Source organism: Aegilops tauschii, chromosome 1 (genome assembly GCF_002575655.3).
Source record: "Aegilops tauschii subsp. strangulata cultivar AL8/78 chromosome 1, Aet v6.0, whole genome shotgun sequence".
Classification (NCBI taxonomy): Eukaryota; Viridiplantae; Streptophyta; class Magnoliopsida; order Poales; family Poaceae; genus Aegilops; species Aegilops tauschii.
In genome coordinates, this window is record NC_053035.3 from 413,135,261 (window position 1) to 413,146,593 (window position 11,333).

The window sequence follows — 11,333 nt, forward strand, 5'->3', positions numbered from 1 at the left end:
GGCGCCGAGTGGTGATGAGATGACCAACCGAGTGGCGACGCGCGGGGCCGCCGAGTGGTGATGAGGTGACCAACCGATGGCGACGCGCGGGGCGGCCAAGTGGTGATGAGGTGACCAACCGATGGCAACGCGCGGGGTGGACGAGTCGTGATGAGGTGACAAACCGATGGCGACGCGCGGGGAGGCCGAGTGGTTATGAGGTCACCAGCCGATGGCGACGCGCGGGGCGGCCGAGTGAAGTAGACACGTCCCGCGGACTGACGATGCGCGGGGCGTCCGAGTGAAGTAGACGTGTCCCACGGACTGACGATGCGCGGGGCGTCCGAGTGAAATAGACGCGTCCCGCGGAGTGACGATGCGCGGGACGTCTGAGTGAAGTAGACGCATCCCGCAGACTGACAATGCGCGGGGAGTCCAAGGGACGCGGAGTGGCGATGGGCGGGGCGTCTGAGTGAAGTAGACGCGTCCCGCGGACTAACGGTGCGCGGGGTGCTGTTGAGTCCATCGTACATGTTGACTGGTGGGAGTTGTTGCCGACTGGACGATGTTGCAATGTGCTGTTGACTCCATCGTACATGTTATCAGCGAGTGCTTGCGGTACGTCGGACCGAGGAACCACCGAGGTGCCGTGCCAGAGGCCATTGGTCGTAGGGATTCTCCAACGCCTGCCGTTACGATGCATTGATGGGGTTGCCCACGTCGAAAACCTGTACGCGCATGAAAAAGGCTTTAATTAGCGGCAGTTAAGCAAGAGTTAAGGCCGTTCATGCATGTAAGGAAGTTTCCCTTTCCCACGGCCATTTATCCCCTGCATGCAGGGAATAAATGGGAAGGAATTAAGGTTAGAAGGAAAGTGGAAGGTGGGGCGCAAAGCTCCCTGGTTGGCCACGGCGGCGGCGGTTTTTGGCACGGATCCATCGCGGGAGGCGGCCGCGACGAATCCGAGTGCGGGGAGGCGTCTTTCTGCCAGGCCGCGCGCCGGCAGAGCTTGAGGCGGCGCCGAGTCGATCCGGCGGCTCCCGTCTTGTCGCAATCGAAGACGTGGACAGCCCCGGCGTTGGTGCCGCGTCCCGCCCGTACATCCACCATGGAGGTCGCCGTGTGGCGGTTCACGAGAGACGCTGCCACAACGTGCCGTGTCAGGACGTCGCGGAGAGGCCGCTGCAGCGCCAGGCCTGCGTGCACGTCACAGTGATGATGCGCTGGGCTCCCGTGCTGCCAGATGGACTGTCAGCGCCTGCGATCTTTGGAGCCGGCTGACGGGTGGGTTGAAGTCGATTGAGAAGAGGAAGCAGGAGGTGCAGTGTGGCAACCCGGCTCAGAGAAAACAGGAACGCCCCGTATTCCAGCCCAGAGATCGAGGAGAAGTCTTCTGTAATACGGCACTGCTTAGCATAGAACAAACCAGCTTTCTATTATTACACGAATATGATTACAAGGTCTCCGATATTACAATGAATAACATCGGCACGGTGACACTACGCCATCCTCAGTTGCTCTATGCAAGCAGTAGAACAACTCGAAGCAGCGGAATAACTCTAGCAGCGGAACAACGACGAAGGTGGTGAACTCCACTCCGCAGGGACTCTGGCTGGAACGCTTATCCTACCTCGCGAACACAGGAACAACACCAAACAAGCAAGCAATCCAGGCACGACCTGCAAACTGGCATGACACGCCAAGTCAGTACATTGAATGTACTTGCAAGCTCACAATAACCAGAAGCATTCAAGACAAACAACAGCATGGCAATTACAGGTTAAACAGGAATTAACATGAGATCCTCATAACAACATGACATGAGCAACATGAACATGATACAGCTAGAACAACATGAGCATAATACCGCTAGAACAATATGAGCATGGCATGGACATATAAATCTGACGATACTAGCATGCAACATGATGACGCTATATGCACCACTTATTCTGCTCGGGTTACCTCATAACCATCACATGCATCACTTACCAACCTCGGACATCATCACGATCATCTCAGGATCAAATCAAGCTTGGTATAAACAATACCGTAGTAATCATCAAATGACCACAAGGAGCTTGATCTTTACCCACGATTCTCGCACAACATCACGAATATCCAACAACTCGGTATCCTCGATACCACGGTGATCATTCCGGCGATCACAACCATGACCAACACTTGGTCTCAAATGATGATCTTTCCGGCGATCACAACCAACTTATCTCATCATCGAACCGGGGTTGTCATTAATCAAGTTATTATTAATACTATTGACTCACAGTGTGACCGACACGGACGGGGCCCTTATCCGTGGGCGCGGCTATCGATATATTTAATATACACTCTGCAGAGGTTAGTTCACTGTACCCACACTACGGAACCCATGGCCTCGCACTCCCATTCGGGTGGACCAACGGCGTTCCGACAAAACCGATCTACTGCCATGACACTCTCCCGGCCACTCCGACTCACTCCCCACTGGGCTAGTCCTGGGTGGCCCCGTGTCTACCAAAGACACAACGACCACCGTCGTGGCCAAAACGTCCCTCACGGGGACCGGATCCGTAATAACAACAACGGGCACACAAGGTATGTCCGCCTACCTGATCAGGGCAGCGCGCCCATAACCTTCCCTAGTTGGAGGCACCGGCGAGAGGCACAACAATAGACCCAGTTAGGACCTTCCCATAAAGGTAAGCATGGTTGCACTGGTCAGTTCGATATGGTGGCACCATGACTCAGCCAACAGTTGTTCAAGTTCAATTTAATCTGGTTAAACTTGAATGCAAATATGCTGAGCCATGATAAAATAATATGATGCAAGGACAATGCATGAGCACGATATCAACATAAGCATGAGGGTACAACATAACTATCCACCATATCAACAATGGACCATCTCCAACTGAGCATGGCATAAGGATGAGCATGAATATTACAAGTACAACACTACTCATAGCATAACATGACCATTATCATCAACCATAAATAACATGCAAAAACTCATCAATAACATTACCGAGTAAACACTTAACCAACTAGCAGCAAAGGAACAATGCATATTAACAGTACTCGGTAACCGACGTTAGTCATGCACCGAAGAACATGACCAACCCAACATGTACTACTATCAAGCATGGCAATATGAAAGTAATACTAGCAACTAGCAGGGCATGATAACCAGGTCCATAACAACATAGCAAGCAAGTAAGCACTAACCCAGAAGCATTACCGAAACAATGATAACCATATTTTAAACAAGCAATCATTTAATAAATATTCAAGTTGAAAACCATGGCTACTGCATGACTATCATGCAAGTGGGTATTGTGGCTTGCCTGGGGTGGAAGAAATCACCGGGACAAAGTACGAGAAGCTTGCGGAAAGAAGCGCGGGAAGCAGATCTCTCTCGGAGGGGGCTGATTAAGGGCAAGGGCAAAATGGTCATTTTTAGAATGTTGAAACATAATGAAAATGATACAAACAGAACGGGCTCGATGAAACGAAGACGTGGGCGTTGGATTCACCTCAAACGGAGTTGCGAGCAAAAAGTTATAAGGGTTTTTCTGCCAGGGACCTATCTGTAATAAAATCATCACAAACAGGCCCTCAGCAGGAAAAACAGAACGCGCCTTTTCTGAAAATACGTTTTCCAAAAGGGAAAACGCATTCTCGCCCGAGGAAGAAGCTGATTACGCTTTTGTTTAGCGAAGACGTACTCCGCGGAGTACGCCTCCACTGAACCACGTCAGCAGGCCGGCCCGGTCAGCGCAGAGAGACCGACAGGCGGGGCCCAGGGATGGGGTCAACGTCGTCTTCGCCTCGCCCTCACTCGTCCGCGGTCCAGAAGGAGGTCGCCGCGCGGGGGCTCGTCCGGCCGGCTCCGGCCATCCCCCGCCTCGCTCGACCTATGGGCGAGCTCAACAGGAGTAGCCGCACCGGTCTGCGGAGAGCACGGGCTCCGGGGAGGACCGAGGCGAGAGGGAGCGAGGACATGGCGGACGGTGGCAACGGGCACCGACGGGGCTCGCGGCCAACAGCCACCAGAGGAGGAGGGAGAGGGCTCGGGTGGCTCCAGGGTGTGGATGGCGGCCTCTGGAGGTGGAATCAGGAGGGGAGGAGATCGGGGCTGCTCGGATTCGAGCGGAGCCCGACGGCGGCCATGGCGGCAGAGAGAGGTGGGGAGGGGCTCTGGAGCTCGAGGGAGAGGCCGAGGAGGTTGCTGGAGATGAGGCGAAGGCGATGGAGTGCTCGGGAGAGGCTTAGGTGGCCTTATATAGGCAGACGGGCGAGGTGCCGAGCTGTCGTCGCCGCGGACGCGTGTGCGCGTGCATGGGCTCGGAGGCAGGCGACGAGGGAGGCACAGAGGAGAGCTCACGGGGAGGAGGAGGCCAAAGGAGAAGCAGAGGAAGAAGCCGAGCGCCATTAAAGCTCGGTCGGCCACAGTGCGCCCGTGGGCGCTCGGCGGCGAGCGTCAGTGGGCGTCGGTGAGGAAACGGACGGAGGGGGAGAGGGGTCCAGGGGAACGGCGACGACGCGGGCCAGCTGCTGGACACGCTCACGCACGCGAAGGTGACGAGAGGAGGAGGGGGTCCAGCACAAACAGTCACTGGACGCGGCCACTGCACACAGAGCGCGTGCACAGGCACGCCATTGTCGCGGTCACCACGTGCACTGGCATGTAGCGGGGGAGAGGGGCTGGAACTTGTTGTCTAGTGGTAAGTCCTTCTAGGGGAGGTTACAACTGAGGTGGTAGAACGATGAAAAGAGCTTTGGTTGAATGGTAATTAACCTCTGAAGTTTACTGCAGTAAACTTGGTCATGCACTGGTGATCCACAGAAACTTGATTGGGGTCAATGGAGTTGTCTGGGAGGTTTAACTAAGGAAGAACTACAATCCTGGAGGTTTAGAGAAGAAATGGACCAATAAATAATAGGGTTGCTTTGCAACTGCATTTTTGGTCCAGAAACTTGATTTGGATGATGCACTCACATGGAGTTATGGAATGTGATGCAACTTGGCAAATCCTCATGATATGGACATATAAAGATGCTGTAAAAAGCTCATACCAAATGGACCATCCAAAATGGTACTTGCTTTACAAACATCATTTCTGTCCAGAAACTTAGAAAAATTCTAGAGAAATATTGGCTTGATTAAACATGCCTCAAATGGGTGGAGGTAGGTTATATGGATAATAGAAGGCCTAGAAAAATTTGCAGCCATAATGGAGGAAGATAAAATATACTTGCTTCACAAACTGAAATTTTGGACATAATCAAAGAATTGAAGATGAGCTCACATGGAGGCATGACATGAGCTCTACTTTGGTGGAGGGCTATGATATGATGATATGAGGGATCATGCAAAATGGCAACTCATTTGGATATGCCTAGCTTGCACCTTCTTCACAAAGCTTCTTTCTAGATAGAAACTTTGGAAAATCATAATTAAATAATTACTGGGCAAATGAGGTTGCATTTTGGCATGTGGCGATGATATGGACAGGAAAAGGTGTCCAAGGAGTTTGAGGTCAATTGGGAAAATGAAAATAGCACTTGCTTCACAATGTGCCATTTAGGGCAGAATAGGAAATGAATTATTTGAGCATGATGATAAACATGACAAATGAAATATTTTGCCATATGTGAGAAAGCTATGGTCCAAAAATTTATGAGAATTATTTCGGAATTTTAGGAGTGATGGAAATAAAGGTTGCTTCACAACCTAGGGCAATTTGAGTTATTCCTTTAATAGAAAATGAATATTCCCAATAAAAAGAATATTGGGATTTGGGCTAGGATGAAAATGACAGGGTCTAGGGAAGGATTTGGGTATGACAAGCCACTCTGGAAACAAACAAGAGGGCATCTTCTTCAGTTTCCAGACCACAAAGCCACGGAAAAAGAAAACTCAAGCAAAAACCTCAGAAAAACAAAAGAAAAAGAAAGGGCCAAAAATCAGGCTGTTACATGCAGTCTGGCGCGCTGGCGGCCGTGCGTGAGGACGGATGGCCACGACTCTTGGCGCACCGTGTTGATGCCCTTTTCCCTTCCTCGTCTCTTGTCTGATTTATTCATGCATGGGTGTGTCTGATCCTATAGGAGGAAAAGACAAACTCGTTGTTAGACAATGTACTGTAAAAAGACTAGATCAAATGGATACTTCCCTGATCCTTTTGTTTGTACGAATCGCGTGATGACCAAGCTCTAGCGGGCAATTTCTTTGGCGGTGGTAGATGATTCGCTGTTGAAGATTGAAGACAAAACCATTTGCATCATGGCTCGACAGACACCATGCCCCATGGTGGGCGCCAACTGTCGTGAGAACGATTCCGACAACAATAAGGGATAGGGTAAAGGAGCATGATCTATCGAGATGCATATGGGTGACACGATGGTTTTAGCGAGTTCGGGCCTCTCACGGTGCAGATAACAGCCCTACGTCTCGTGCTCCGGAGAGGCTTTGTTTTATCTTAGTATGTATCCGAAGATTACAATGAGAGGAGAACGGATCCCCGTAGTCCTGAGACTAATGGTGAAAAGAGAGAGATATGGAAGAAAAGAGCCTGCCCCAAGTCTAGTGCTGGGGGGTAGCTTATATAGAGTGTGCCATCCCCTCACCTCCTATGTTACAAAGTGGGGCATGAATGGCATAATGCCAGCTCACTACCAAGCCTTCACTATGAGAATGATGCTTTGACTGCTTTGCTGCCTGCTAGTCTTCGTATGCCCGAGTGAGTCGTACGGTCGAGTGATGAACTGTTATCCGAGTGGATGGTATGCTGCTTGGTCGAGTGGATAGTATGCTGCTTGTCCGAGTGGATAGTATGCTGCTTGTCTGAGTGATAGTATGTCTGTATAAAGTTTATCTGGACCCACATGTTGTGTGGACCCCATGCTTTATGATATTTCGACCCTTTGTGGGCCTACCTGTTATGTGTATCCCCAACACCGCGGGCCTAGCTGAGTGAAATGCAACTAACCAAATAGGCCATAGGGTTTGCTAGGTTTCCTTCGCCAAGATTTTTTTTCTGTTTCTTACTATCTTTTCTAGATTTCTTTGTTTCCTCACTATTTTTTCCAGATTTCTTTGTTTCCTCACTATTTCTCCAGTTTTCTGTTCTAATTTATTTTTCACTGGATTTCTTAGTTTCTTTCTTAGTTTCAGTAGTCTTTTCGGACATGGAGTATTTGATCCGAGCTCCTATGCTCCAAGATGAACAGTAAAATCGAATAAAATAGTAAAAAAACAAAAAATCTGAATTTTTTTGTTGATGAACATTGACAAATTTTCTAGCCGCGAGCAAAATTTCAGGTCGAAATGACATTCGTGGAGGTATGGGCGAAAAAAAGTAAAAACGATGGTCCAAAAAGACTATTGTTGGAAGCATTTTGGAGCATCGATTTTGTTATTTTTGCCCAGACCTCCACGAATGTCATTTCAATCTGAAATTTTGCACGCACTTAGAAATTCATCAATGTTCATCAGAAAAAAATTCAGAATTTTTTGAATTTTTTTACTATTTTTTATTTTACTGTTCATGCGGGAGTATATGAGCTCGGGATCAAAAGACGACTTTCGTAGTCTTTTCCTTTTTCCTTTGTTTTTCCCCCAATTTTTTTGTTTCTTCCTTGGTTTTCACTAGTTTATTCTTTCATTTTTTTGGTTTTTTTCATTTTTCATTTTTTCCTTTGTTTATTTTTTATGTCTTAACGCAGGTCTACTTTTCTTTTTTCAGTACACAATGTACCTTTTTAGTGTGCACGTGCAAGATTTTATTGATACACATTGAACATTTGTCAAATAAACGATATGCATTTTTTTCATACATGTCTTGAAGATTTCTTCTAATACATGGTCAACATTTTTTTAAATACATGCATAATATTTTTTCTGTTACTAAATATTTTTGAAAGTACATGAACATCTTTTTACATTGTATAAACTTTTGCTAATGTTACAAACATTTCTCAGAAATGTTAGAATATTTCTTTATGATGTCACGTGAACTTATTATTGGTACAAAACATTTTTAAACTATGCAAACATTTTCTTACAATGTATAGTTTCTTTTTCAAAATAATTACATTCATTTTTTATAAAACCCGGGAATATTTTTCATGTCGTAACATTTTTTAAGGTATCATCATTTTTCAGTTGTGCTAAATGTTTTGTACTGTGTTAACCTTTTTCAATTCATGGATTTATAGACCATTATTTAAATTGAAGTTTAAAAAATATATTCATTCAAAATAAAAAATAAAAACAAAAAAATTGGCATGACATCTTGACGATGTCAGCATGGCCAACCCACCTCTCGCACGCGGGCGATGGCGAGCGAGCGAGGGAGTGCTGCTCCTGCGCTGGGACGACCCATGTACGGGATCTGTTGAGACGATGCTGCAGTTTGTTTTGCGTCAAGCGAGACATAGATATGCCCGTGTGTATCTCAGTGCGTGCCTGTGTCTCGCTTATAGGGACACATAGTGCAGCCACGCCTGGGCGAGCTTGAGATTAGGCCGGCCCGGCGTGCGTGAGTCCAGAGGCAATAACCCCAAGTTTTTTTTTTCGCATTTTTTTGTTTTTACTTCTGTTTATACTTCCAACTATTCGAAATATATGTATTACAAAAACACTTTACATATAATATTTATAAAAGTTAATGAAGCATTTCACAAATGTTAAATGTGTATAGAAAAAATGCTTCTATTTTATACAAAAAATATAAAATATGTATGAAATGAGTTGATCACGTATTTCAAATCATTAAACATGTATTTTTAAGTATGAAAATTTTAGTTGTTTTTTTAAAATTTAAATGTGTATAGAAAATATATTTGTCATGTATTTGAAAATGTATAAAAAAGTACAATGTGTATGAAGAAAATGCTGATCATGTATTTACAAAATTTTAAGCATGTATAAAATATGTTTTTGTTGTATACGATAACATACAATGTGTGTGCAAAAAAGTAGACATCCAAAAAATATTTGTATTAAAAAATGTTAATGATCTATTTATAAGAAATTAAATATCGGTATAAAATTTTCTGATGTTTACAAAAATGGTAGAATGTCTATAAAAAAAATGGAACAAAAATGTATGTGTTAAAAGAAACCAGGTATTAGAAAAAAAGATGTTCAGCGGAAACAATTCTTCATGTACTTGAACAAATGTTAAATGTGCATAAAAAATGTTGATGTTCTATACAAAAATAGAATGAAAAAACCTGACAAAACCAAAAGGAGAAACAAAGAAAATGAATGAGACCCGAGAAAGAAACAAAGGAAACGAAAGAAAAGGAATACCGGAGAAAATCGAAAAAGAAACAAAATAATCAAAGTATAACAAAAACGAACAAAGAAAAGAAAAAAACCAGTGAAAATCAAGAAAGAAACAAGAAACCAAAGAAATCGTTATCTTTACCTAATAATAAAGAAAATTGGGTTTCTGTTCGTCCGTCGTCGCTAGCGATTTTGCAAAAAAGCCCCTCTGTTTCTAAGAAATCAACCCGCAGTCCTATTTTAACATGAGGAAACGCTTCGTTTTTGCAAAAAAGACCCTCCATTAGTTAGAAATCGACCCCGCGATACTTAATTAAACTAGTTCACTACCAGGAACCACCGCCGCTTATCCATTTGCGTTCTGCACCGCCGGGCACGCGTCGCGGCTTGCCGCCGGCGTCCACGCCGCAGGAGCCAAGGAAGGGGTGATGCGTCGCGGCGGGCGTCCGCGCCGCCCGAGCCCAGGAATGGGGCGAGCCGTCATGGCGCTCAAGATGGGCGCGCTGCTCGGGCAGCACAGCGGCAGCAGGGCCCTCCTCGCGGACCACGCACCGGCGGTGTCGCTCTTCGGGCACCGCCGCGGCCGGCTGAGCCTGGCCATCCACGAGTGCACGCGGGCGCCGCCGGCGTTCCTCATCGAGCTGCCCATGTTAGCGGCCGCATTGCACAGGTAGACGGGCGCGGGGACCATGAACTGGCGCTCGAGAGCGACACCCGCAGCGTCATTGTTGTGCGGTGGAGCTGTTGCTTCCTGTTCGAGAGGTAAGAGAGAGGGTGAGGAGAGGTAGTACACCGGTGGTAGAAGGGGGTGAGGGAGGAGGTAGCTCACCGGCGGTGGGAGCCAATCTTAAGATACAGAAAAAATTCATGCAGCCATGATGGGCCACGATCCAAGCCGACCCAGAATCCTTGCGTCACCGGCAAACAAGCAGGCAAGCAGCACCACCACCAGACCGCCTCCCTCCACCACAGGCCCAGCTAGCCCCCGCGCGTGCTGGCGACCGCCGCCGCCCCGTCCGAGCAAACGTGCCGACGCTGCCAGAACCTCCCGTTCGGGGGGAGGGGAGGGGGGATCCCGGCGGGTGGCGGAGCTTTGTGGGGGAGGGGATGGGATGGGGCAGGATCCCGGCGGCGGTGGGCGCAGACGGCAGCGGCGTCGCATCCAAGGGAAGGTCCTGGTATGCTGGTGGGAGGAGGTCGGGGGATACGGATAACTGAGCAGAGCCTCGTGGTAGAGAAAACGGAGGAAGGCTACGAGCCTACGAGCGAGTCCATATGAGCGCCAGCGAGGCGCGCTGGATTCTTGTAGCCAGCCGACGTGTTGTTACGTAGCTAGCGTCATAGCGTGGCACACATGGCCAGTTGTTTCTTTGTTTTTTATGAATTAATATAAAGGTGCGGTCTGGATTCGTCACACATGTGTTAGCATGGACGTCTTAGCATGCACACATGTTTCTCTGAGTTATACAAACGTTGCCTTTTTGTTTTAAGATTGAATTTGACTCTGTTTATGTCCCTCATGGGCTCATAGTGACGGGCTACTAAGATGCGAAAACTAAAATGTAAATAAAAATAACTTGTCTCATTATTGGTGTCAAAACACAGACAATTACATGTCATGGCAATAGAGTCTTTAGTTGATCTACATCCAAACGAAGTATACCACATTTTTATTGTCTGATGGTAGCTTAAAATAAGCATTGCGTGTGCGATATTTTTATTATCGATACGGTTGTCTAAAGATAAAGTTGTTCACTCGGTTAGCTGACTAGGATTCATGTCCCATATTTCAAACTAGCGCCCCAAAGAATTTTGTAGTTAATCGAATCATTATTTTGGTCATCATCAAATTGGTGTTTTGCTTCCCAGTGAAGCACATTATTTTCTTTTCTTCTGTTGCAACGCATGGACTGCAAAGGACATATGAAAGGGTCGGTATTTGAAAGCAATGAGACAACGAACAAAGCAGTGTTGTATAGAACAAATCAAGGTCTGTAGTTATGTTTTTGTTACCTTTGGAACTTGCACCAACAGCATAGGCCTTGAACATGACAACTTC

The 11,333-nt window shown here is 47.0% G+C and overlaps 1 long non-coding RNA gene across 1 annotated transcript; it reads right to left on the reverse strand.

The window, feature by feature from the left end:
* Window positions 1-8,867: 8,867 nt before the first annotated feature.
* Window positions 8,868-10,507, reverse strand: LOC120963815 (uncharacterized). The gene is made up of 2 exons (XR_005755521.3): window positions 10,104-10,507; window positions 8,868-10,025 (listed from the first exon to the last, which is right to left on the reverse strand). It is a non-coding gene; the product is annotated as an uncharacterized lncRNA (long non-coding RNA).
* Window positions 10,508-11,333: the final 826 nt, after the last annotated feature.